Below are 25,944 nucleotides of genomic sequence, written 5' to 3'. Positions count from 1 at the left end.
GCCACTATGTGCCATTAACACCCTTTGCACCCACTGGGCCCCTTATCCCCAGGAGGGGTGGCTGCATGGTGTGTCCCAGGTCTAACTGAGTTCCTGGGAGGGGGAAATTCAGATTCCCCAAAACCCAGACTAGGAGGAATGACTGGGTTGTATGGGGCTGGTTTTACACGACCCCAAACTGAAAGTATTAACTGCAGCCAGGATTTTGTGCAGCTGCTGAGACAAGGGGGGTTTGTAGGTGATAAGGAAATGCTGGAAAACCTGGGAGAATTTTTTTTAAAATTACATACTTGTGTGGGGAAATTGTTTTTCAGACTCTTGGAAAGAGTGGTTTGGCACGTGTGGTGTGATGCCATTGAAGAAAGCCAAGCTTAGTTGGGCTTCTTGCTTGGGGTGATGGCAGGGGCTTCTCAGAGACAGACAAACACCAAAGTGACCACACAAGTGACATCCTCTCCTTTTGGGGTGTCCTGAGGCAACCCCAGCTCAACTTTCACTCCCCAAAGCAGCTGGAGTTTAAGATCTGCCCTGATCTTTCTTCACACACTCTAGAAAAGCAGCTCAGAGGGATCTCCCCCAGTCCCTGGAGTGGGACCAGGAGTCCTGTGGATGTCACTGTCACAGGTGAGAGGCTCAGCACAGCCTCAGGAAGGGACCTTGTGTGCAGCCTCTGAGCAGCTCCTGCTGCCAGCGCCTTCCTGACTTCAAAGGCAGCAACTGAGAGGTTTCCCAGAGCCTCAGCTTTGTTGTTCCTCTTCTCCAATGCTCATAAATTATCAACAAACAACCTCAGCTATCAAGTCAGTGAGGAGGACTGGGTAATTATGTTTGTGGTTCAAAATGAGGGTTGTCAATTTTAATTAGGGAAATCTGAGGGCACAGGGAATTTTTGATGTTACTACCTGAACTCTCGAGTGCTGCTCAGAAAATAATTGTAAATGAAAAATTAATCAGGGATTGGTAGGGAGTGAAAGGGTGCTCCTTTTCCTCCTATTTTATAATTTTGCTTTCTTTGAATCGAATTTGGGTCTAGTGATACAACTGCCATGAAGTTTGATTTTAATTACAATAAGGAAAAGGTACAGGCAAGTGCCAAACGGTGATCTCAAGGGGAAATCAGGTTTTTAGAACACTACAGTCACTAATATTTGAATGTATTTCTCAGGTATGAGTTTCAGAACAAATCCACTACCTGATGGGTGCTGCTCTCCGGGTTTCTGGTATCAGCAAGACAATTCTGAGCTGGTTCTTACAGCCCTGGCCCTTCCTGCAGGTTTCCTTTTCCCTTGTACAGGCAGGATTTGGGCTTTGCACTCTTCCTGGGCAAGGCTCAGCAGTGTGCAGGGAGGAATGTCAGGACTAAACATCAGTGAGTGTCACTCCCATCATCCCTGTTCCTCCTAAAATCTGGGGACTTTCATCCTTTAATGTCACCAGCAGCCAGAGGGGCTGTGTTTGTGTGACTGCTGTATCTGAAGAGCAGGCAAATGTCAGCTGATGGTGGGGAGTGTGTGCTAAGTTTTAATCAGCAGGCCAGTATCTTCTAATTTATTTTCCTTCATTTAGACAGGATTTTCTGTATTGCACAAGATGCTGTGAATATTTATGAAGAGATTTTTTTTCTCTTACTGCTGCTGTGATTAACTAATGTGGTGCTTCCCAGGAATGAGCACAGTGAAGGTTAAACTGATCAGGACCAGTCCTTACCTGGCATTATCCTTGGAGCATCAGCAGAATGGTTAGGTGTGATTTTGGCACTAAGGATTGTTTTTCTCAGCCAGATGACTCTGCCTTGCTTCATCTGTGCTTGGCACCAGCAGAGCTGTGTCCTAAATAGTCTCATGACAACAAAAAGATGTTTTAGTGGGTTTAGCTCAGCCCAAGGGGTTTCCAGGTGCCTGCCACATAGGTGGGTAAGGTCAGAAATTAAGGGAGGAAAGGAGGGGAGCTTGTGTTCCCAAACTCCCTGGTGCTCAGACACCTCTGGGGCACTTACACCTCACTTGGATGCTCCCTCTGTGATCCTGAAAGGCTGGCAGGTGTCTGTGGTCTGGGAGGAGAGCTCAGAGGATTCTTTTTCTTTACCAGTCAGGGTGACCCAAACATCACTGGTGTATCATCCCAAACCATGCTCTGGAGGCAGCTGCCTTGCTGCCCTTCATTCATTTTGACATCTCTTGCTGCAATTACTGATTTGCAACCAGGCTTGAGGAATATTTATATCAAGGAAGGCTGCAGCCAGATAAATTTGTCCTCATGCCACTGTACCCACAGGCAGCTCTTTAACTGTTTGATACTTCAGCATTTGGAGGGAAAATATGCACAAGAGAAATACACTCCTGAGAGCCTTCACATTTGGGGTGGTTTCTGCAAACTGCAGCTGATGGTGTTTCAGGCTTTGCTGTGATTTGGGGCTGGGAGGTCAAAGTCTGGCAACAAAACAATTTGGCCCAAAGATTTTGAGACTTGGGGACATGATTAAGACAGTGTTACTTGGTTCCTATTTATTATCCTTGCTCAATACAGCTCTGTATCTGAAGATCTGGCCTATTTATGGATTTCTTATGTCATGAAGAGACAAGCTGGGGGATGCTGTCCTGTAAATTGTTTGGTGCCCTCAATTATTTCTCTCCAGGAGCCTTCTTTGTTCAGCTGCTTCCCAGGCGAGTGCCTGGCATTGTCTGGAGGGCAGAAAGTGCCATCGTTCATCTGCACCACGGTGGAGAGCTTGTAAAGTGTCTGCCTGCAAATGGGACAGAGGGTGGTAATTAAAATGTGCTCTCAGAACACAGAAAGCGGTTGCAGACAAGTATTTATCGTCTCCCAGGCCTTCAACAGGCTGGTAAAATATCAGGGCACACTTAAAACAACAGCTTAATTAAATGATACTGCAGTCCTAATCTTGCCTGGGAAAATCATTGGGTTATTTCCTCTAAACTGTGCTTTTAGAGAAAGGGAAGGACAAGAACATGCACAGGCAAAAACTTGCTTGTCAAAAATACCTAAAAATGCAGAAAAGGGATGCAGCATTTGTCTGGGCTTTAGGAAAATGACCCAGGTTCTGCTGATGGCAGCTTCTCTAAGACCCTCCTGCTTTCTGGGTCTCCCTCACTCTGTCCATGCAGGGACAAAGCTGCTTTGCAAAGAGCAGAGCTGCAGCAGGCAGCTGCCACTGCCCTCTGTCCCACTGCCTGTGCCTAGAGCCTGTGGGATGGTTGGTCTAAAACAGGCATTATGGGGAATAAATGGCAAAAGGGTGAGGCTGAACCTGCAGTAAAACAGGAAGAGGGGACAAGGGGCTTCAGTCCCAGGCTGGTGCCACCCTGTCCCCTCCCCACAGCCATGCCAGGGACAATTCAAGCTGTGCTAAACCAGTGGGCAATCCCTGCTCTCCTCAGCTCTCCAGACACAGGTGACACAGGGAAAACAGAGCTTTGTTAAATGGATTTAAAAAATGCTAATGAGCCCAAATTGAGCCTGGCTTTTCTCTCTGTGTCCAGAAATGCTTCTGTTTCTCTGAGTGCTCTCTGCTGGGCTGCTCTGCAGAACATCACTTTTGAGCAGGGAGCTCTGTTAAACCAAGGGAAGGGTCTGATTCCAGCTCCTGCAGTCTGATGTGGTTTATTTTTGGAGTTTCATGAAAGTGTGGCAGTGGGCTCTGGAGCAGAGCCTGTGGATGTGCAAGGAGAGTGTGCTGGCCACAAGTGATGCCAGACAGGAGCACCCCAGCCAGCTCCGTTCCTGGGTGCAGAGCTTTGAGGGGTTTTGGTGCTGGTTACAAAGCCAATCCCAAAGATGACTGCAAAGAACCGCAAGCGCCTTCCTCCCTGTCTGTTTGCATTTGTGGGATCTGACCTACTTCTTATTTGTAACACAAAACCTCCCTCGTTTTCTGACTTGCAGTGAGCTTCTGCAGGAGTGCTCAGTGCTGGGAGTCCCAGTGTCCTGCAGTGCAATGAGCCTCACCTCAGAAAAGCCCCCAAGGGAAGGAAGGTGGTTTTCTGGGAAGCTGAGTTAACTGCACGTGTGCCAGAGCTGCCACCTCTGTCCTGCCTCTCCCTGCACCCCAGCTCAGAGCCAGCCCACCACAGCCAGGGCTGGCAGGGTGTGGGGTTTGCTGCCTTTCTGCTCCCAAAACCTAAAAGTGCAAACCCTCAGCAATAAATGCTGCAAAACCCCACTTTGTGTGGCCACAGCCTCTCCCTGTTTCTGCAAGGAGAGGGAGGGTTAAACCCCTTGGGGTGGGGGAGCTCTTCAGTCCCTGTGCAGCATCACCTGGCAAGGCAACATTGCTAAAGAAGAGGGGAAGTGAAAGGGCAGGAGCAGCTCCTGTGGCCATGCCTCACGCTGCTCCTCCTGATTTACAGCACCAGCATCCCCTGGCTGTGTCCCCTCGGGGAGATCAGCCTTCTGTGCCTCAGCACACACATTTTGGCTTCCCTGCTGCCCATCCAGCACTCCCTGGCACTCCCTGCCCTCTCTCTGGGGCACAAGCAGCTGGTATGAGCCAGGGAAGAGGCACACAGGATGCACTGTGGATTTCAGAACCAAGCCTAAACAGCAAGGAGACATTAATATATGCTCTTTCCCCTCCTAAATATTTCTTCAAAAGACACTGCAGCTATCTGGGATGTTCCTACACAACAGCAAGTCATAAATGATGGCTTTCTTCAAGGAGAGTAGACTGCAAGTTCAGTTAAATACATCAAATTAACTGTCAAAATAATCTTCCAGGAGTTGATGAGCCCAAAGATTAAATGGCATGTTATTTCTTCTCCCTGCTTTTTTTATCTTAGCAAAAGGGATTTGCAGTATATTTCAGAATCCATATTTTAAATGAATTGCAAATAGTTTCTAGTAGACTTGGCCTATATGAAAAGATTATTACCCAAAACAACCCCTCTGTCAGGGGGAATGTAGGTTAAAGAAAAACAGGAATGTAAATAAATGTAAAGTCTTTACAGTGAATTCTGCAGGGGGCGTGTTTATTTTCTCTTGAATCCCCAAGCCTGGCTTCCTATGCAATTAAAGGCTCTAGCTCTTCATTGCAAAACATACCAGCATTTGTGTGTGTGTGTGATCAGTAAATATTTGGGCTGAAACTGTTTAAACATAAGCTTTCAATAATTGTTTTGCTTTTTCCCCCTGTTCACTGGCTGAGTCTTGGTTTGAATCTCCATAGACTAAAAATACGTGATTTTGTTGGAAGAGCTTAGGCATCTTGTTCATTTTGCTGTTTAGTTATTACCAGGGAAGCCCTAATCCTCCTTTGACTGTGGTTCAGCATCACACAGTCAAACAGGGATCCAGGATGTGCAGCAAGAAGTTTTTATCCTGAACCACACCTGAGTCCACTGCTGGCATCACTTATCTACCACATCTTAAACTGCATGGCCCTAACAAAACCTCCTGCCACAGGCTGGGAGCAAAAATGGCAACAAATAGGTGCAAAAAGGTGGTAAAAGCCAGCAGTGGCACGGGGTAGGCACAGGGCAAAGAGAGAGGGTGGTAGCAGTCAGTCCTGATTTTCAAGATCTGGCTCTGAGGCACCATTCCCACATTGTTCCTGTGTGAACAGTGTCAGGGAAGGATGGCATGTGCCCAGCCCATGGCTTCAGCCTTAGCTGTGATGCTTATCCACATGTTTATCTGGAGTTCTGAATTCCAGCTCCCCTTCTAGGACGTTTTATAGGCAACAGCTAGTGATTTCTTTAATTTATTGAAAGACCTGTAGGGCAAGTAAGCAGGGAGAGGAAAAGAAATCCAAAGCTGCTGGAGGATTTCCCTATTTACTGTGCTCCTGGATGTTCATGTCCAAGTTTAAAAGTAATATTAATTACAGGCATCTAGAGAGGACCATAATCATCTGTCATTCATGGTGACAGGATGACATCTCCTGTTTGGATGTTTCAGCATTGCCATTTGCAAGCTCAAGAGCCCAGGCTATGATGATAACTATTTCTGACAAGCTTTGGATGTGTGAGTGTGTGCAGGGGAGGGGGTGTGGCAGCACAGGTGTGTGTTAGGGCCTTCCACAGACAAAGATCAAACAGGTATTTTCATTATGAGCAATTGTAGTTTGGAAAAAAGGGGAAATAAACACAGAAGAAAGAAAGCACTGAAGATGGGGCACCTTGTGTGCTCTCCATACAGCTGCTATTGCAGATTCACCACCACATCCAGAGTCCCCTTAAGCCAGATGCTGTGCCACCCAATGACATTAAACTCTTCCAAACAGCCAACACACAAAGTGTGATAAGTTGTTAAAATTTAGCGCCTCAGTTGTGCATTTTATTCTTGCTCAATTTCCACATTTATCTGGGAGCACATGTGGAAACAAAGGCTGTCTTTTCCATGGACCAGGGTCACAGGCTGCCCACTGGCTCAGTGACCTGGCTAGAGGGGACCTCTGTGGAGCTTAACTTCACCCTTTGCTTCTGGAAATCTCCTGGAGTTTCTTGCTTGCAGTATGAGTTCCAGGAGAAATGCTTGTTTGTAAAAATAAACAAACACTAGTAGCTGTTAAGAGCTGGTCTGTTTATTTCCTCCATCTATGGTGTTATGATTGCAGCTGTCATCAAAATCTTGCTCATGAGTGTCTAAATTGAGTAAATTGGACTGGAGAGCAGCAGGGGCAGGAATGCCAGCCCCAAATAAAGGGTTCAGCGTGCTGAGCCTCCCCAGTTCAGGACTGGTAGGCACTCATGTGCAGAGGAACAGATGGCCAGTATCACATCTCTGCAGAGCAGGGCCTCAGAATGGCAGCTCTTTTTTTGTCTGGGTGGGTATTCTCTCTCCCTCCTGTCAGATATCAATCTCTTGGAGAGCTGGCATCTCACATATCCTTCCTGGCTTTGGCTTCTCTGTGTGTCTGCATGAAGTGGGTCTGCTGGCTCCTGCTCCCTCCAGAGCTGTGTAGGAATTGGGACACCCTGCCTGCATTGCTGCCTGCCCCACAAAATATCCCTGCCTGCCCCAAAAATGTTCCTGTGTGCTGCTCATCCCTGCAGTGCACTGCAAGTAGCTCACAAGCCTGGGCTTGGTCACGTAGCTCAAGTGTGTGAGGGCTGCAGCATCCTCATCACTCTTGATTAATAATGTGTCAAGAGAGACAAGAGTCACTTACCTGTGAAATTCTCTAATGATGTGTTGTATTAATAACAGCACAAATGAAGAATAAAGAACAAAACAAACAAAAAAAATCACCATCCAACCCCAAATCCAAGTTAAATAATGTAAGGAGTGTCTCCTGTGATCATCTCACTGTAGATTAGATCAATAACAACCTCTGAATAAAGGCAGGAGAGTGGCTCTGAGCCCAGAGCTCTGCAGCACTGGCAGTATTCTCAGACCTTATCATGGTTTAATGCAGAAATGTTTTCCCTGTGCATCACGAGGTTCCCTGGCTGGGTAATAGACAGCCATTGTTGAAATAAATATTTTGTGAATTTTTTCGTGTTGGAGGAGAGATCAAGCAGTAATTCTTCACTGCCACCTGGAAAGAATATGCAAAGCCAGTTCTTTGAAAGGTCAGACTTATACCAGAGACTGAATATAGATAGAAAAGGAAATCTGTGCTCATTCTCCCTTTGGGTGGATGCTTGACATCACAAAGTTTGGTGTGCAAAGTAATTTTTTTACACTTATGGAATAAAGTTTTTAACCTGAACTCTTGAGAAACCTTGTAAGCATCTCTTCTGGGTGTTGACATGACATTTCTAACTAACATGATGAATGCCTTTGTTTGCCGTGTTTATTTTTCTCCCTCTGCTGAACCAGTCTCAGCGTTTATTGTGCAGTTCATTATTTATCCCGCAGCATTCAGCTGCCCTCATCGGATCAGCTCCCTCTGTGCAAACACACAGTGGGAAAGTCCCTTCTCTAAAGAGCTGTAGCCATCGGTGCTAATTAGAAGACAAAGGTGCCTGCTGCTGTGGCGTGCTTTGTTCTCGCTCACAAGAACATGCAGTTTGTTTTTCTGATGTCCCAGGAGACGATGGGATTGTGCCTCCCACGGGTCCTTTGCCAGGAGTCACCGCCCCAAGGGTTCAGCCCGCAGGATTTACCCATCCCTGAGCAGGGGAGGATTTGCAACACACTCCTCGCCTGTAGGATGCTGAAGTTCTGGCATGTCTTTGGGGTTTTTAACATAAAATAAATATATCCCAGCCGTGGGAGGTTGTCATTCAGGTGCCTTTCTGTTGGGCAAGCAAAGGAACCTGGCTTTTCCTGACAGGAATGTGGCAGAACACTGCTGCATTTCAAGGACTCAAAAGGATTTGAGCTGCAACTTCTTCCTCCATCTCTCTTTATCTTCAACATTTCCAGTTTCTGTTTGGGAAGATATGAAGGAATGGTTTCCCACGTTTCTGATTATTACACAAGGGGAGTGCAACATATAATGAGAGTTAAAATGATTTATAATGTAGAATGCTCCAAAGGATACACAACACAGAGAATGAGAGAACTGCTGGAACACAATCTTTTGGCAGTGCATGAAAGCCCAATAATGATCTTGGAAATGTATTGATTCAGGGATTAGCATGAAAGGCATCCAGCTACGATGCTTTGTTCTGTTTTGGGTGGCATCACTGGAGACCTTGAGGAAGGTCAGCAGATCACACTGACTCTCAGTCATTCCAGCTGGAAGCTGGGCAAGAAGCAAAGACCTCATGGAGGACCAGATGCTGTATCCACACTCACTGTTCCAGGATAAATAAAAGAAGAAAATGCTTTTCATTTGTTTGAGCAGCTGTTGTTCTCCAGTGAATCTTCCTCTCTATCATTTTCAAATGCAAATTGGCTAACTGTACATATTTCGAATGACAAAGATAAAGAATAATTTAAATACACAATTCTGTTGCCATTGAAATGGCATGGACCACAGTTTGATGCTGCAGTCAGAAGGGTTATGAGTGTAGTGACACAGAAAAGGCCAGCTGTGCCAGCCAGGCATTTCTCCTGACTGCATTACACTGGGATTTTGAGAGAGGACAGAAAAGTGACACCATGAAATAAGACCTGGAGGATCTGAAATGGTTTTAGTTTTAAAGTACAGCTGCTGTGTCATTTGCATCCCCATCTCCCTCCCAGCTATCTCTGCAGTGGTGGCCATTAGATGTGGCCAGAAATGCAGACTTGGCAGCACAGATTGGGTGCAAAGAATCCTCTGTATCTCAGAGGAAGGTAAAGCCCTGTCAGGCTAGCAGCAGAACGCTGAGGCTGAGAGCACTGACCCAGCCCTGCAAGGACACCCCTGCCCTGCCCTCACCCCCAGCTGCTCCGAGCTCCTCGAGCTCATCCACCACTGCTCACCTGGGCACAGCCCCTGGGGACACCTCTGAGCAGTTTTTCACTGGCTTTCAGGCAGTTTTCACCATACACAAAGTCTGACTGCAAACTGTACAGCCCCTTAATTAATGACTTGCTGGCTCCCTTCCCAACTCACGGCTTCTCCGTTTAGACTATTCCAGTCACACACACTCTCAAAGCAGCTTTTGGCTTTTACAAAGGCAATCCAACAGATGAATAAATAACAATAAGCTCCAGCTGAATGCATTCAGGAAACTTTTGATAGGAACTAATTTATTTTACTTTATTATTTAGCAAGCCAATATAAAAAATTACCTATCACAACAGCAGATGAGCTGATGCACTCACCTCCTTCTAGCTTTTGGTTGCTGCTATTGAAAGGTTCAAATACATTTTTGTTATGTAAGAAAGAGGTTTTTTTGAAAAGACAAGATATTTTCAGGGTTTCCTGACTACTGAAATAGCCCTGCATCATCAAGCCTTTGAAGTATCTAAGCTTCATCTTGAAAAGCTTACACCCTCGACTGGTTTTAAGGAAGACATCACTGAAAACCCTTCCATAAAGATTACAGCTGACACCACCTGTCCTCAGGCACAGTCAAATCTCCCACCCCATGGGGGAAGTGTTCCCAGGGGATGGCTGTGCCCCCCAGGAGGGGAGCACCAGTTTAGATCTCCCTGCCCTCATCTCTAAAAGCAGAGCCCCTTGCACTGACTCATCTCCTCTAACACAAAAAGGGAGCAGCACACACAGCAAGAGTGAAACCCCAAAATAAATACTGCAAAAGCAAAATATTCCTTGCACATACAGCTCTTCACTTGGGAAGATAATAGAGTGTGCATTATCTCTGCTGGCTGTGCTGTCCTTGAAGGGTGCTGGTGCTCCAGGCAGTTTCTGGGCTTTTCCCTCCTGCCAGAGGCTGCAGCAGTGTTCAGAAAAACTCATCACAGGCATGTGGGTAATCCTAGAAAGCAGGGGGACAAATGAACTACTCCAGTAGTCTGGCTGTCCATGCACCACACTGACACTGCTCTGAGAACACAGTGTGGACAGACTCCCTGGAGTCAGAGGAAAGCACACAGGGCAGCAGAGAGAGCAGCCAAATACATTCCCCTGGCTGTAAATAGCCACTGCCACATAAAACATTTTGGTGGATACAGTGAGTTAGTATTCCTGAAAAATACAGTTATTATGGTAAGGGTGAAAACTGGAAGAGCAGGGAACTCACTGGTTTTGGACCCCCTAGATATCCAGTAAAGGAAAGCAAACATTCAGTAATTCCAAATGTGGTAGAGTTTTTTTTTAATCTTTAGAGCTTTTCCATTCTATTCTGACCTCTCTGCTAGACAAAAGAAACAGCCTGAAATACTTAGGCCCCCATTCCTGAAAATGAGAATCAGTTAAAGCCTCAGTACCTGAAAAAATGTGTAAGTCTTTGTAAGACCCATAACTATATTTCTACATGGTCATATTCTCTGAAAATCTTGTTTTGTAGAAACAAAAAAACCTGAGCATGGGTAACTGAAAATTTTATGGTGGGTCCAGACAGTAAAGAATTATTAATGGAAATCTGTCTACGGCATACCAGGAGATACTGAAAGTTGAGTGTGTCACATGCTTGAGCTGCTTTATTTATACAGTCATTTATTCAGCAGTCATCCTGGTAGTTTTTCTACCCCTTCAACTTTGTGAAAATGTAGAACATGACACAGTTTCTTTACAAAGCTTCGTGTGGTTATATAAAAATTAAATTCATCATTACTTTAAAAGGCCACAATATGCAAGGAATTTGTTGGTGTGTTAAAGAATTGGAATAACATTCTGTCCAATTTTAGAACATTTACCAATTAATTCATCAAGATATGTGTCTAAAAATTCAATAACCTGAAGCTGAGGGTTTGGTAAGCAAAGGCAAATATACAGTTCTTGGAAAGAAAATAAATTGAGAAGAAATCAAGAGCTTAGGAAAAGGAATCCATAATGGTGTATTTTCTTCTAAAGTGTTTAAGAATACACTTAAATGGCTAGTACTGACCAATATGTAAAAAATAAAGTATTCAGATATAGACAAGTCAATTTTAAGACAGGGTAGGTTAAGTGACTCTGAGTACTAACAATGTCCCCAGGGTTTAAGGGGATAAAAAGAAGAGAAAAGCATATTCCAAGTAAATAGAATATTGAGTGTACTAGAAAGAGCTATCACAAATTAATATCTGGAGCTAATGGCAATGCAGAGCAATGTGATATGTGTCTGGGAGAGCCTGTGGAAGAGAGGAATGCCTGACAGAGAAGCGTAGTGGGGAAAATATTCTCCTCCTCTGTTGCTATCAAATGCTTGTCCATCTCTCCACATCCTTCCTAGCTCCCAAGGGCACAAATGCCAAGCTGTGCCTGGCTGTCAAACTGCCTGAGTAACCAAGCAACTTCAAATATGTGTGTATACATATATATATATATTTATATATTAAATGTCTTCCTTTCCCTCCCATGTATAAATACAGGCAACAGTACCCAGGCTCAGATTCTTAAACTGGTTTCCCATTTCTATGATTCCCTCCCTGAATACAAGGTGGATTTTTTTTTGTTTGTTTGTTTTTGTTTTTGTTTTTGTTGTTGTTTTTGTCAGTGATCAAAAAATATTTTGCTGTCTTTTGTGCACAACTTTCTGTGTATTTTAGTTCTGGCCCTTAACACCCCATGAGCCCTTCGTGCCAGCCCAGCAAAGCCAGGCTGTAACTGGTGGTGTCTCCTGCTCTGCAGCACAGCCTGTGCACTTGCAGTGATAATTCCCAAGACAATTTAGCTGTGCTTTGAGGAATTAGTTAAACCTCCAGCTCTACCTAGAGCTGAGGAGTTTGTGGGGGTGGGGATGCCGCATGAAAAGTAGGCAGCATGAGACAAATATAGAAGCTGTCAAGGGAAGCTTATTTCAAGCCTGTCCCCCCAAACCCACCAGTCTATTATTCCAACCATAAATTTGTCCTTCGGTGTTTGTTTTTCTTGTCTTCGAGTCTGAAAGGCCTATTTCTAACACTGTGAAGCCTCAGCTGTCATATCTGTTTTCCTCTTATTGCAAGCTATGCACTGAAGCAGCGTGCCCTTTCATATCAAATACATCATTAAAGCAGAGCCTTTTTCCCATCACAAGGAAGCTCTGGGTACAGCTATTCAAGCATTTTCTCTTGCAGCTGAGCCAATCTAAGACATCCCCACCTTGCTGACCTGTTTCTGCCCACATGTACAGTCTCCATCCCCTCACGTGTACCTTGGGAGGGGGAGTGCAGGGGTCCCCATGAACATGATCCTGGTGGATTAAACCCAGGGCTCTGAAAACACGTCTCAGCCCATCAGAGGGGGGCTCTGACCCCTGCCATGGAGACAGGAGTGTGTCCTTGTAAGCACATCTTCAGACACAGCTAAAGGCTGCTGCTGCTGCTTACAGACACTTCCCAAAGCAAAGCTGCAAGCAGTGAAAAACCTGACCTGAAGCCTTTATACAATTCTCCAGCAGCCAGCTAGAGACCAGAACCATTTATTTATCTTTAATGGCACTCTCTTTAGGAATCTCCCCAGACAAAATTAACACCTTCAAATCCTCAAATCAATTCATCTTCCACATTTTGCTATGATTAAGCAGCATGCTGTTATTTATTTAATCCTCTCTGGAAACAGCGGAGTTGCTGTGAAAAGATGAGCCACATTTATTTTCAGGCATTTTAAATTCATTACAACCCCTTATTCATAGATACATATGAAGATTTCTAGCTGAAACACAATCCAGGGTGAGTCTCCAAAGCTGCACTGCAGTCTCGTGTCCTCCCTGCAAGCACAAACCTCCCAAAAGACTACAGCCCCCAGCATGCACCAAATGCAATGGCATTTCTGGAACCAGGGTGACAGCTTGCATGAAGAAACAATTAACCTGCCTTGGCAAAACAGGGGGGAGTGGGAAGAGTCATGGCCACAGCTGCTATGTATTCCTGAATATTCGGTGCAGCTGCCAGCTCGCAAGGCAACCCTGCACTTTCAGCTAGTGAAAATTTGCAAGCTGTTTGATGTGCTGGTTGTCAGGAGGAAAAGGGATGCTAAAAATGACTGGTGGAGGGTTTGGTAAATGCTGTGATATCCCAGGAAGGTACTTAAACGCAAAAAAACACCACCTCTGTGAGCAAATGCTAGTGGGGTGTGTTTGTTTTGGAGAAAATGCTTTAAGTTAAACTTGCAAGGGAGCAGAACAAAAGCTGCAATGTGTCACAATGGGTGTTCGCATCCAGAGCGCTCTAATGAGCTGTTCCACCTAATGAATGAACCCGTGCTCCACGTTTTGGGGACAATGCCAACAAGCTGCAGCTCTGTGACACACATGCTGACCCCCCTAAAGGGGTTTTGTGCTGCTGCCAAGCTTGGGGCCAGTCTTGCCAGCCAGCTGGCAGCACGGGGCACACGGAGTGCTCGGGAGGGAGCAGGCACCTCGCCTGTCATTTCCACACTGATGTGTAGCTGGTGCTACTTAGGAGTGTAGGAAAGTTTAGCTTTGTGCAAACCTGAGAGTTTGGGAAGAGAAACAGCCTTGCCAGTGCTCATCCCCTCAGCAGAGAAGAGCTGGGTTAATCAGATTTGCACCACCAGTTGCATCTGATAAATCAAGTCTCTTGAAGCCACTCCTGTTGTTTTCCCTGGGGTGAAGATGCTGGGAGAGAGGTAATTTAACTGGACACAATAAATCCTCTTTGTTTTCACATTTTTGTAAAATCTTTAAAACAGAAGTACCCATTTGTTTTTTCTCTAGTCCTGTCAGAGTTAAGGACTCGGGTGTGTATTTGTACAAGGTACACGTGTACATCTATAAAAATCTTCACCTCCTCTTCTTCTCCCCCACACGTATGGACTCACTGCAGCACTTGAAACTCTTCAGTTGCTTGCTAAAAAAGTGCTCTGAAGAGTGATCAAAGGTTAATGAAAAGTTCAGCCAAGGAGCAGACCCCAGCAGAGACAGCAGTTCTTTAAAGCTTTCAAACAGCTGACAAGAAACCATCAATAAGTATTTATGGTCAGGGATAAAGAGAAACATCTTTTTGAACATATCCAAGCATGAAACCTCCATGGTAGTTTCCTTATAATATTATCCCTACATGTCAAACCATGTCATTTTTATGAAGAAGACTGATTTATATATGACAGCAGCAACTTCTACAGCCCTCAGGGGCTGTGACTTCAATAGCTAAGATCCAAGTAGTAGTAGAACTCTAGTCTACTACTCCCATACCAAATGGCAGTGGGAGGAAGATGATTGTTGTATTTTCAATCCTGTTATCAGACTTTAAAAAGTATTGCCTGCAAGTGCAGTCAATTTGCTTTCAGGGCTCAATGAAAATGTACTTTGTGGAGCAGTGCTTTTTTATTATTATTATTTTTACCTTTTTTTTTCTGTGTTTCTCATGTTTTAAAATAGAACTGTCTTGAAAGTAAGTTTTTGCTTAGACGCCTGGGAAATTTTTAAGGACATTTATTTATGTTTTGCAAATGTTCATGTTATAAAATGAGTGTACTTGTGTTGCTCATGTTCCCTGAGCACTGGGAGCTCCACTCACGTGCACTGGGGTACTTCAGTGTTCTCAACAGCAAGACTTGAGAAAGAATCACCACCTCACGTGGGTTCTGGTTTGTGTTCTAACACCATGGTCAGAGGGTGGGGCTCATGATGGGGGAAAGATCTTGGAGAACGTGCTCTGGAGGAAAAGCTTGATTTACATTCTCTGGGGTTAATTATGTGGTGGATATTGATGGACAGGATAGAGGCCTTAATATCTGTAAGGTATTTGTAATGGGAGTTTATCATTATACTTATCCTGTTATTGATTGAAGTGGTAGTGACAGGACATCCGGATCCTACTGATTAATTTAGATATGTTAATTGAGAGTGTGTTCTAAACAGGGTTTGATGCACTAGTGCACTTTTTCCTTGACTTTATTTTCCTGTCGCCATGGTGCTGTACATGTAAACACGCCTTCTTTAAAAATATCAAATATGAAAGCAGATTTAAAGCACTTTAGAATTTAAGTGCTGGGATCAGAAAAACATGCGTGGTGTTTTGACATAAGCTGAAAATATATCCAAAGGCTCCTTTCCAGCATGCTGACAAAATATATAAATTAGCCTGGCAAAGGTCTGGCTCCCACCAGAGCTCCTGGCTCCATGCAGAGCCCTGATCCAGCAGAGAAGCCAAAGCCACTGGTATGTGGTGAAAAATCATTTTTCTAGCAAAGATTGTACCTGTGGTTGTCACAATAAGGACCACAGGGAAGGCAGAAGCTCACTGCCCCTAAATTCAGTGATAAATTAGGATTGCTCTGTGCCTGGCTGCTGAAGGGGTGGCTCAGAAACCCCCACCAGTGGTGGCTTTGGCTATTTTATCTGTGGGAAGAGAGGGAGCAGAGTGACCCCTCAGAGAGGAGCAAGGAAAGACAGCCCTTCCTAAGGAGGAGCCCTGAGCATCACATCTCACAGGCACCAGCTCTTCCCTCTTAAGGAGTCATTCAGTGTTTCTAATTTTAGGCCCAGCTTTACCAGCACTGAGAACCCTGGCCCTGATTACACCAAAGTCACACAAGCACCACAAGAAAGAAGTTAACATTAAGAGTGTAATTCCTTTTAGAGCACTACAGATTCTGTAATTTGCACTACTTATTCCTACAGATGCTCTGGAAAAGCCCGCTTATAGTGTTTCTCAAGAATTCTAGGACTGCTGGTGGGAAGTTCAAATTCAAAGCATTAATATTATTGCTTAGCTATTGTAGCTGAAGTACAAAGGGGTCATGTGGTCTTTAAAAGTCATTTGAAAAAAGAAATCTTCCCCCAGAGAGATCAGCTTGTTTCTCCCAGGAATTCTCTGCTCCCGGGCAGAGCTGTAGTATTGATGGGACACTCATTCATGTTCACATCTTATCTGTTCTGATAGAGGCTGAAGGAAAATCTCCCAAGGGAATGTGTGTGCCTGCTCTAGTTCTTGTGTTTCATCACTGCACCTCGTCTGTGCTGTCCTGCAGCTCAGGCTGGTGCACTGCTGGCAATAAAATACCAAAGATCAAGCTGGAAATCAGGTCAGCCACTGTGTCTCAGTTTCAGCTGCTCTAATTGCTGCCTGGGACAGCCAGGCACAGAGACCCCAGAAGGGTCACCTTTACCTTTGGCTTTGCAGTGACCCCCCCTCCCCATGTTGCTGGATCTAAAGAGGGGTTACATTTTGCTTCTGAGAGCTATTAATGGTGTAAATTACTCCAGATGTGGACAATCCCTCACCTGGGTCACTCCATCTCCCTGCCAGCAGCTGGGGGTGGAGGGGGAACATCTTTTAGCTGAGGAGGAGCCCTGAGTGACTGCACTGTCCCCAGCCCTGTTCACCTGTCCCAGGTGTTTATGGCTTTAGTGACCCTGCAGTTAAGGGGGTGTAGCTGCTCTAATTGTGTCTGAGGGGGATTTCTCCCCTTATTACTGCACTCTGCACTTTCTGAGGCTCTCACACAGCATGTGAGGCTCTTCAGTCATGGGCAAGCAGCAGTTCTTGGGTTAATTGGGTGCTGAGAGGTTTCACTTAGTGTTTCACTTCTGTGAGTTTTGAAGTGGGTGAGATCAAGTGGGTTGTTTTCCCCCAGTTTATTCCTAGGCTCTTGTGAGTTCTGTGTGACCATCTGCCAGGGAAGCATGTCTGTGTCCCAGGAAAGGTAAAAGTGGGATGAAGTTCTCCTGTTCTTCATGGACAGCTAAAAACCATGAGACTTGTGCTTACTTTTTGTTATGATTGCATATCATCTTCTGTAAAACTAAACACAGTTAATGTTTGTGGGTTACTTGGGCATACAATAAAGCTTAGTGACATGTGGTCAAATTAATTCAAATGGAATTTTCTTTGTCATGCTTCTACTGGCTTCTTGCCTACAACCATTATATTTGAACTTTGATACAGTGCCTATAAAATAACGATCACTTGGGAAGTGGGTGAAGTTATGAAAATACTTTGAAGTCGTGAAAATAAAAATACTTAGCAGCTCTTGGGGGGCAGATACCTCGTGATTTCCCAGAAGTGCTCAACATGTACTGTGCTGACAGGTATGCAAATACAAAAAATTGAGCAGATGAAGAAAGATGTTTATCCTGAGGTAGAGAAATACTTCACCTTTTGTGTCTGTTGCACCCTCCTGTCACTCTGGGCTGTCTCTCACTCCTGTAGGATACATGACACATTTACAAAGGACCCATTTTACACCTGAAATAAGAAAGGGCTTTTTTTTTTGTGGCTTCTTTCCTTATATTCTGGACTTCTAAGCTATTTGGATCTTGCTTTTATTTATAACAGTTTTCTCTTGGTGGAATTCATAGCAGTTTGTGGTAATTTATCCTGGTATAGGAACAGACAACTTCTACAGGACTTTGGAAAAAAAAAAGATTTGGAGAAGAAGTAAATCTTCACCTGGTTTGTTGTGACTCTAAGTTTTTTGAGGGTCAGGGTGGGGTGTGTGGAATTGGCAGTGAAATGTTTCTTGGTCTATAACTAGAGACTGAGGGGTGACCTGAATATTTGCTGTAACTCTCCTTGCCTGGTTGAGGACCTCTGGCTCACAGCAGAGCTTCTCCAAGCCCCAGAACAAAGGGCTCAGTGTCTCACTGCATAGAAATTTCTTTCTTCCCAGTGTCTTACCTGCATATTTCAGGTGTGTGGCAGCCAGGCAGAGGCTGTCTGGGCTCTGTGTCCTGTAACCCTGGGATTCTTGCAAAGGTGGGGGACTGTCACTTAACTAACTTTAATGAAATTATGTGAGAAAGTAAAAATGGAGGTGTTTGCCTAGAACCTCAAAGTTCCTTGTTTAGATGCTAGGAATGGACCTCACATGAGATGTTCAGGCAATTCCTCTACTTAGGACAGCAGAAATCTGTATTTGAACAAGAATATGTGAAAAGCACTGAAATTATTGGCTGGAAAAACACAACTAATCCATCAGAATCAGGTACTTTGTGAGAATTCTGGACCTCAGTTAGACATGTGCATGTCAAAATTCCAGCTGGCTGGAGAGGACTGTGGGAGCAGCCAAAAAGTTTACCTCTTGAACCATTTGCTTTATATCAGCCTAATCTCTCTGGACAGTAAATATCTGGTGTATTCTCTGCTCTCATAATCAGGTTGCTTTACCTTGGTGAAACTGAGAAGACAATCCAACCTTTGTTTCTGATGGTTACTTTTCATAAAATATCATCTATCTCCAGCAAAACCAATTATATTCTTCCATATTACATTTCCAGTCATTTCACAGTTGTCTTTTGTACCGTGTAAATGGAGCAGAAAGCCTGTAGTAAGTGCCAATCCAGGTAAAGTGAGTCCTGTTTCAGTATATTGTGGTTGATTTGCAGTGTTTCTTGCTGTTACTATACATTTCTGTCAAGGAGGAGGAGGTGGATATGCTGTATTGCCAACTGCTGAGGTATTACACAGGTTTAGCATTGTAGTTTCCACTGATAGCAAATGTTGTAGTTAGGGATGCAAAATGGTTTCCATTATAAAATTCTGACCCAGTGTTCTCATTGTTAGCCTTAGGATGAAAGTTGTCTCCAAAGAGAAATGAAAGCATAACGAAAATAAATTATTTGCCCTACCACAGTCCTTTAATTGTGAAATTTGCTTCAAGTCCTCTGCCCAGTTATTGAAACCTTAACTTTTCATAAACATGGGGAACTGCAACAAGACACTCTGCAAGTAGCAGAACTAACACAGAACAGTTTCTCACCAGTGAGCAGGAGTTATGAGCTGCTCTCAGAGCCAGGATGGTCCTGGGAAGCCATCAGTATTGTCATATTCCAACACTGTTGTACCTCTGCTAATGAGCCCTGGCAGGTTCAGGCTGGCCCCACATCTGGGCTGGCCCCACATCTGGGCTGGCCCCACATCTGGGCCATGGCTGTCCTGGGGGCCCATAAGACACCCAGGACAGGAGTGTTGATAGCACTGTGTGGCAGCCACAGCAGCACAAACAGGGCTGGGAGCATGCAAGAGATGTGACTGAGAAGGGTGTCCACGAAACAGATCTCTGGCACAGATGAACCTCTTTCAGTCCTGAGCTTCTTGATAAGATCAGAGCTTGCTATGAATGGAACATTCCCACTCACTGCTCCCTTTATAAAGAAGAAAGGAACCAGTTTTGTTGCCCAGGGCTGCCTGGTCCCACTGCAATTTGCCCTGCAGGGCTGCTTGTGGGTAGTGGGAGAATTGGTTGGATGTTTCCACAGTGCTTGGCTGATGTGCCAGTTTTCATTTTATTTGTAGGGCAGCTTCCTTCACATCAGGATCTTCTTTCACTACAGCCATCCAGAGATCAATACTGTCTTCCCAAAGTCAAGGGCAGGGCAAAGGTAACTGGGGCAACAAGGAGACAGTTCTTAAGCAGGGGTTAGAGGGCAATGAGAGGATGAGTGTGTGGAGTGCTGCAGTGGCAGGGATCAGAGTCTGGGTCTGTTCTGTTCTCAGTGCCCTACTCTGGCTCTGGGAAACTCGGGCTGCTTCAGTCCCTGTTTGTAGGGAGTAGGAAACACTCCCTCATCTTCAGCAGTGCAGCAAATATAACAGCCCTTTTCTAAGGGATTTTCTTCAGTACCATGATGCTTCTCATCCTCTTTCCTGTCAGCTCTGGCTGCACAGGAAGGCTTAAAGGAGGGAGAGGATCATCCTTTCTCCCCTCTTCCCTCTTAGTGCCCTTACCAAAGAGAGGAATCACTTTCATGAAGGCAAGGAACTGCTGTGCTGCTCTGAACGTGCTTGATCCAGAAGAGGCTTTGTTAGCTGACTCAGCTTCAGCAGCACTGAAATGAAATTAGCACGTGCTAAGCCTGTTTTGAAATGCTGCATCACTATGACCTGATTAAAACAGCCTAACTCTTTTAAGCTGTCTCTTTGGCCTTCCATGATTAAAATTTTGCCAATACATCATGTTGTTCCTTTGGTTTTTCTTATGCCAAAATGAAATTCACTTTATTGCATTAGCCTTGGTGGCTGGAGAATGCTTTTTATTGAAGGCAGTCAGAAATCTCTCATCCTGTTCCTGCAGAGAGCAGAGTGTGTGCAGCTCCTTATGGAGCCCCACGGGCACCAGCCAGGGCTGCCTCACACCCAGGGATGTGCAGAGCTGTTCCTTACCCATGGCAGCAACTGACCACTGCTAGAAACTTATTTTATCTGGATTGTTTTGTTTGAGATTCCACACTCAAATCTTGCAGTACTTTCCTGGCCTGTTAAAGCTCGTCCTGTTTGGAAATGAAGTTTTTTGTTTGCCTCTCGTGCCTTCTGACTGGCTGTGGAGGTACAGAGAGATCCATATTCTCTGCTGATTACTGTTGTGGCAAATAGCAAACAACACTGCATTTTTATTTTGTTTTTAGTGCTTAGGGCACAAACCTCTCTTGTATTCCTCATGCTGTGTGTGTGATGTAGGCTTCTGTGCATTTCTTTGCTGCAGATCCTATTGGGAAAACAGCTTCTAAGGAAACTACTGGGTGCAATGAATTGGGACACCTTTCTTGGGAGATGAGAATGGTATCAATCCTCCTGTAACCTTCACCTTCCTGGACTCCTATTTTCCTACCTCAATTTGTTTATTTAGCCTATATGTTTCCAGGGCAGGGCATGGCTCGTTTCTTCCAAGCTGCATTCAGCAGAGTCCTGATCCTCTGATAATGCAGCAATAAATCTCCTGGAGAGTTTCCTGACTTGACAATTGCATGCTGAATCCCATCTTCAGACATTCAGGAACCCAACAGGCTCAGGTACCTTGGATGTAACCAGCAAGGCAAGAATGAAAACCAGCTCAGCTTTTTGGGAACTAGTGTTTTGATACTCAATCATCCTGCAATTACAGGAAACAAGATAACCAAATTTTCAACATCTAATGCACTATCTGCTGATAATCTGCCTGCTGCTTTTGATGACTAAATGAGGGCTGACTCTCCAGGTGCTCTTCCTACTTCACTTCTGAGGCTGACTCCAGCATCTGATGTCATTCATCCATCTGCAGGAGGCCTGTATGTCACCAAAACTGAGTTTTAATATGGTGACTGAACTTTATCCTGTTCATTACTGCCATCTAAGCATGCTGCTTATCCCCACACGCCTCTGAAAAATGCTATGAATCCCCTGGATGCTTGACTTGTTGAAGGGCCATATCCTTTCTCTCCTTCCCAACACATCTGGTCAGGGCAGTGATTACACCCACAAACACGAGTGAGTTGCAGCTCTCAGGGCTGCTACATCCAGTGTGAGGGCATTCTCTGCTAGACTAAACTGATCTAATCCCATTAAAACCCCCAAGCTGTGCAAGTTCAGACAGCCAGGCTCTTTGCTCTGAGTTCCTGAGTACATTCTGAACAGAGGAGAAAAAAGGCAGATATTCATCACTGACTTAAAACACAGACTATGACGAAACTAAAATTGCACTGCTACTAGAAGTGTTTGTAAAGAGATTTTTTTCTAGTAAATAGTTTCTTTAGCTTGCTGTGACTTCCTCAGTTTGTGCTATTTTCATGCAGATAGAAGAATTTGTTGTATAACCAGCATTTGCACATGTCCTGTATTTTGATACAAATTGTCTAGCACCAGAGCTATCCTAAATGGTCATCACAGTAAACAAAGGCCAGTCAGTGTGTGTTGGGTGAAAGGAGCAGATTTGCAGCAGAGCAGCTGACAGGGGAAGAGACAGTGTGAGACTGCAGCCCTGAATCATGTCACTGACTTCAGGCAATGCAGATCAGCAGGAGACAGGACTGCAGCAGATGGTCTGAGTTTGATTAATCAAATGTCCTGAATTAAAGCCTGATTGTTTTTCTTTTTAAAAAGTAGGTTAAAAAATAAAAGCAAGCTGACAGTGCAAATGCATGCACTGTCTATCGCTGTTATTAACTTCAAATAACTGAAGGCATCGTTGTTTTCCTGACAGATCTCAGCACATGGAACATCAGGGTGTTTAAAGAGATTTAAAACATTGTGGGGATCAAGCACAGGTACAGCAAATTCTGCATCCTCTGGAAAGGTTGAGCATGTTGAGCTGGGAACCTGGTGAAGGACAGGGAGGACTGTGCTAAAATACACAGGGCCCCACCAGCCTTGGGAGCTGCTCTGGGCCACAAAACCCTGTCCAACCCCAGACATTCCCCACCCTGTGCTTGAACTCAGTGTACTTGATGGGCTGAGCCTTCCATTGTGACTTTCAGAGAAGGAACCAGGCCACAGTTCTCCGTGGCTGAGATTGCATGTTTATTTTTTGCTTCTAAACAATGCACATTTCATTATAATTAATCATCATAACCCAAGAAATGGGGAGAATTTGCGGAAGTGGTGAAAATCATATTCAGCTCTGATTTCCTGTCTCTAAAATAGCAAAAGCCACCCAACATTTTAGGAGTGCAGAATGGAATTAAAACTATAGATTGATCATAAGTCCTTTTGGCTCCCAGCCAAGAGTGGAGCTATTAATTTGACGCAAATTAATCTATGCAAATTTGCACACTGATTTAATGAAGAGACAGACATGCAATCATTTCATTACTTCTCAGATTTTCAATTAGATTGAATTCACTGGCTGGCCACCATCATAGTCGCAGAGTTTTGCTAAAAGGTTATTTGATGAATATTTATGAATTTGTGACTGCTACAGCTGGGCTTAATAGCAAGCATCATACTTTCTGAGTACATGCAAACGATTCTTCAAATATCCTAATGCAGTGATTGATTTACCTTTTTTTTTGTCTTGACTGCTCTATCTTTAATCCAGGTTATTACTCTGCTGTTCTGGTTGGAGACAAATGACTTGCTTAGGGGTAAGTGACTGTTTTAAATTATTGCAAACACTGTCTTGTTTCATGGCCATTTCAGTGTGAGGCGTGATGTTCTGAACAGCTGGAAATGTGACAAATCTCGCTCAGAGTGCAAACAGATAAAAATTGAGACAACCCATAATACTGCCCTGGGCAAAAAAGGTGTCACTTCTACAGATGTCTGAGATTAGAGGGATGGATTCCTTTCTCATGGAGTTCTATAATGATATTCAGCTTGCAATCACACACACCTAAGGATGTGTTCAGCTGGAAGTCTGAGATTTCCCGATTCCAGTGAAGCCAGTACCTGCCTGAGCATTGTCCCAGTTTGAACTGGTGCTTCTGAACCTTATCCAGCTTTTGCTGAAATTAAAGGAGCTAGGAAAAGAAAAATCTGTTACTGGGAATAGGAGCAAGTCCAACACATCCTATTCCTGCTTTTCATTGCTTCAAGTTCTCAGTTGTTGTAAGGATCCAGATTAAAAACTGAATGCACAGTGCACTCATGTGCTGCAGGACCATTGTTGAGCTAGTGGGTGTTTGGGGAGCAAACCAGGTGAGGAAGATAAAGCTTTAATGTGCACATGCATTAGTCCCTCAAGAGTTCAGAAATGTTCTCCTCTCGACTCATTTAAGCACTCAGATGATCTCTAGCTTTAAATCTGAAGATTCAGCCACTTCAATCCTCCAGGCAGCTACTTTTATTTTTGGTAGGCTTTGGGGTTTTTTCTTTCCATCTTTCAACCTGCCTGTTCACAAGACATTAGCTTGGAGCTGGACTAGATCTCTTCTGGAGATAGCCAGAATCAGCAAAACCTATGCAAAATACTGGCTGCCCTGAAGTGGCTTTTACACCCCAAACTATAGACAGCATGTCAGAAACTTAGAGTAGAAAACATTTCATTTGCTGACTAGTTATCAGGGACATGAGGAAAAAGTGATCACATCATTATGAGCACTCTGAATCTCTATTTTTCTATGTTGATCTGTGTAGGCTCTTACAAAACCTCCAAAACCAGTGTCAGAGCATGTTCCTGTAGCCATAGGTGTGCTGTTAACATCTGGCATGAGGGGTTCTGTGTGTCTGCATCTCTTCTCAGCTGTGCTACAAATGGATTTGCTTTGGCTGTTCCTGAAGTCAGCCTGGAGAATACACAGCTGGTAGTTTGGATAGGAGACAGGGGAGTTGTCATGCTCCATGTTTTTTTCCTTCCCAAAAAACCAATTCTGATGTCTCAGGTCAGCATCTTCCTGTTTATCACAAACTTTGCCTTGGACTTTAGCCCTTTCCTGGGGCGGTGCAGGTGAAAGCACAGGTAAATGTGAAAGGAAAATGGCTGTAATTTGTGAGCTTTGCAAAATGAGATCTTGAACTGCACAAGGCAACATGGAAATCAGGCCTATATTTTATAACTTCAGAACTGGAAAGAGCTGGCTAGTAAGAGTGAAAACATGCTGATGTCTTAGTAAACTGTGATGGAGGTGACAATGGTGACTTCACAACTGAGCCAAAACTGGTGTCACTTGCACCTTCTGCCAGGCTCTGCAGTGTGCCAGTTAAACCAGCTCTGTTGCCCTTTGGTTGAAACCCACATGTATTATACTTACTCCCACATAACTATAAAACTGGCTGGTTTTACCTGAGCAAGAGTATTTCTGTATGAAGAGCCAGAAGAGCAGGATGTATCTAGAAAGACAAGAAGTGGTGATAAGGAAGTGTTGACTGAAGGAGGCTGCACCTCCTTTTAGATTTCACTCTCCACTGGAGCCAGGGTGTTAAGTTTATTCCTACTGTAAAATACACCATGTTATATCTTCCCACTGACCTCTGTGTGCTATCCAGGCTATGAATTAAATCTTCTTTGTGTTGGAGGAGTTTAGCTGGGAAAATGGGAGAGCAGCAGACTTCAGAGGGTTAGGAGGTTACCAGGATAAGGAAGGCGTGTTCCCATTCTGCCAAGAGGGAGTCCTATTCTCTTTCAGTGGCAAGGACATTCACTATTCACTAATAGCTCCTGAAATAAAGGATATTAATAAATTTTTGCAATCCATTTACTCAACAAGGTCAAAAGGGTGCTGCTTTCCTTGCAGCCTGTTTCTTGCACTACATAAACACCTGCAGGTTATGTCAGGCAGGACTCAGCTGCTCTGTGAGGAAATGCTGCAGGATTTCAACACAGGCCTGGACTGCCTGGGAAGAAAAGCTCATTCAGTATAGGCTTTGGGAAAGTTTGTAGCAAATGTCACTGGCAGGGCTTGTCTATCAGTTATGTAAATTGGAAAGGAGGATTATCAAACTGGCAAAGCAACACTATCACCAGGATGGAACCTAAGGCTGAACCATTGCAGGGAGCCTGGGCTGAGGCGGGGCTGCAAAAGTTGACTCTATTAAGGGGTTTCTGATTTCCACACCAATTTATTTGCATGATGTCTCTGAGTGTCTAATCCTCTCCTGCTTTTTTATGTTTTTCCTTGTTCTGGAGAATATCCTCCCTGAGCTTTTTATTTAACATAACAAAAAGAGGTTTCATCACTAGCCAGAGATGTGTCCATACAACTGGGAGAGGTGTTGCTGCTTTTACAGCTCTGTTATTTGACAGTGTGTGATGTTGCCACACTTAACTGGAGAGCTTGTCCAATGCCTCATTGCTCTCCTGAAAATCGCCTTTCTCCTGAGCAGTGGTGACAAATGACCATCACAGGGCCCATGGAGCAAGAGGGAAACTGCAAAACTCAGTAGAAATTAATTTCCTGAAACAACAGACTAAACCCCACATTTGCA

General features: G+C 44.4%; 1 long non-coding RNA gene across 1 annotated transcript in view; it reads left to right on the top strand.

Annotated features, from left to right (window-relative positions):
- The window catches only part of LOC134559170 (uncharacterized), a 56,272-nt gene that overhangs the window by 16,627 nt on the left and 13,701 nt on the right, over positions 1-25,944 (top strand). Inside the window, exon 2 of the long non-coding RNA XR_010082469.1 lies at positions 23,120-23,165. This is a non-coding gene — a long non-coding RNA (uncharacterized LOC134559170). The remainder of the gene's footprint in view (positions 1-23,119; positions 23,166-25,944) is intronic.

This window comes from Prinia subflava, chromosome 16 (genome assembly GCF_021018805.1).
Source record: "Prinia subflava isolate CZ2003 ecotype Zambia chromosome 16, Cam_Psub_1.2, whole genome shotgun sequence".
In the NCBI taxonomy this organism is placed as follows: Eukaryota; Metazoa; Chordata; class Aves; order Passeriformes; family Cisticolidae; genus Prinia; species Prinia subflava.
This window is presented reverse-complemented; position numbering and strand designations above follow the sequence as displayed.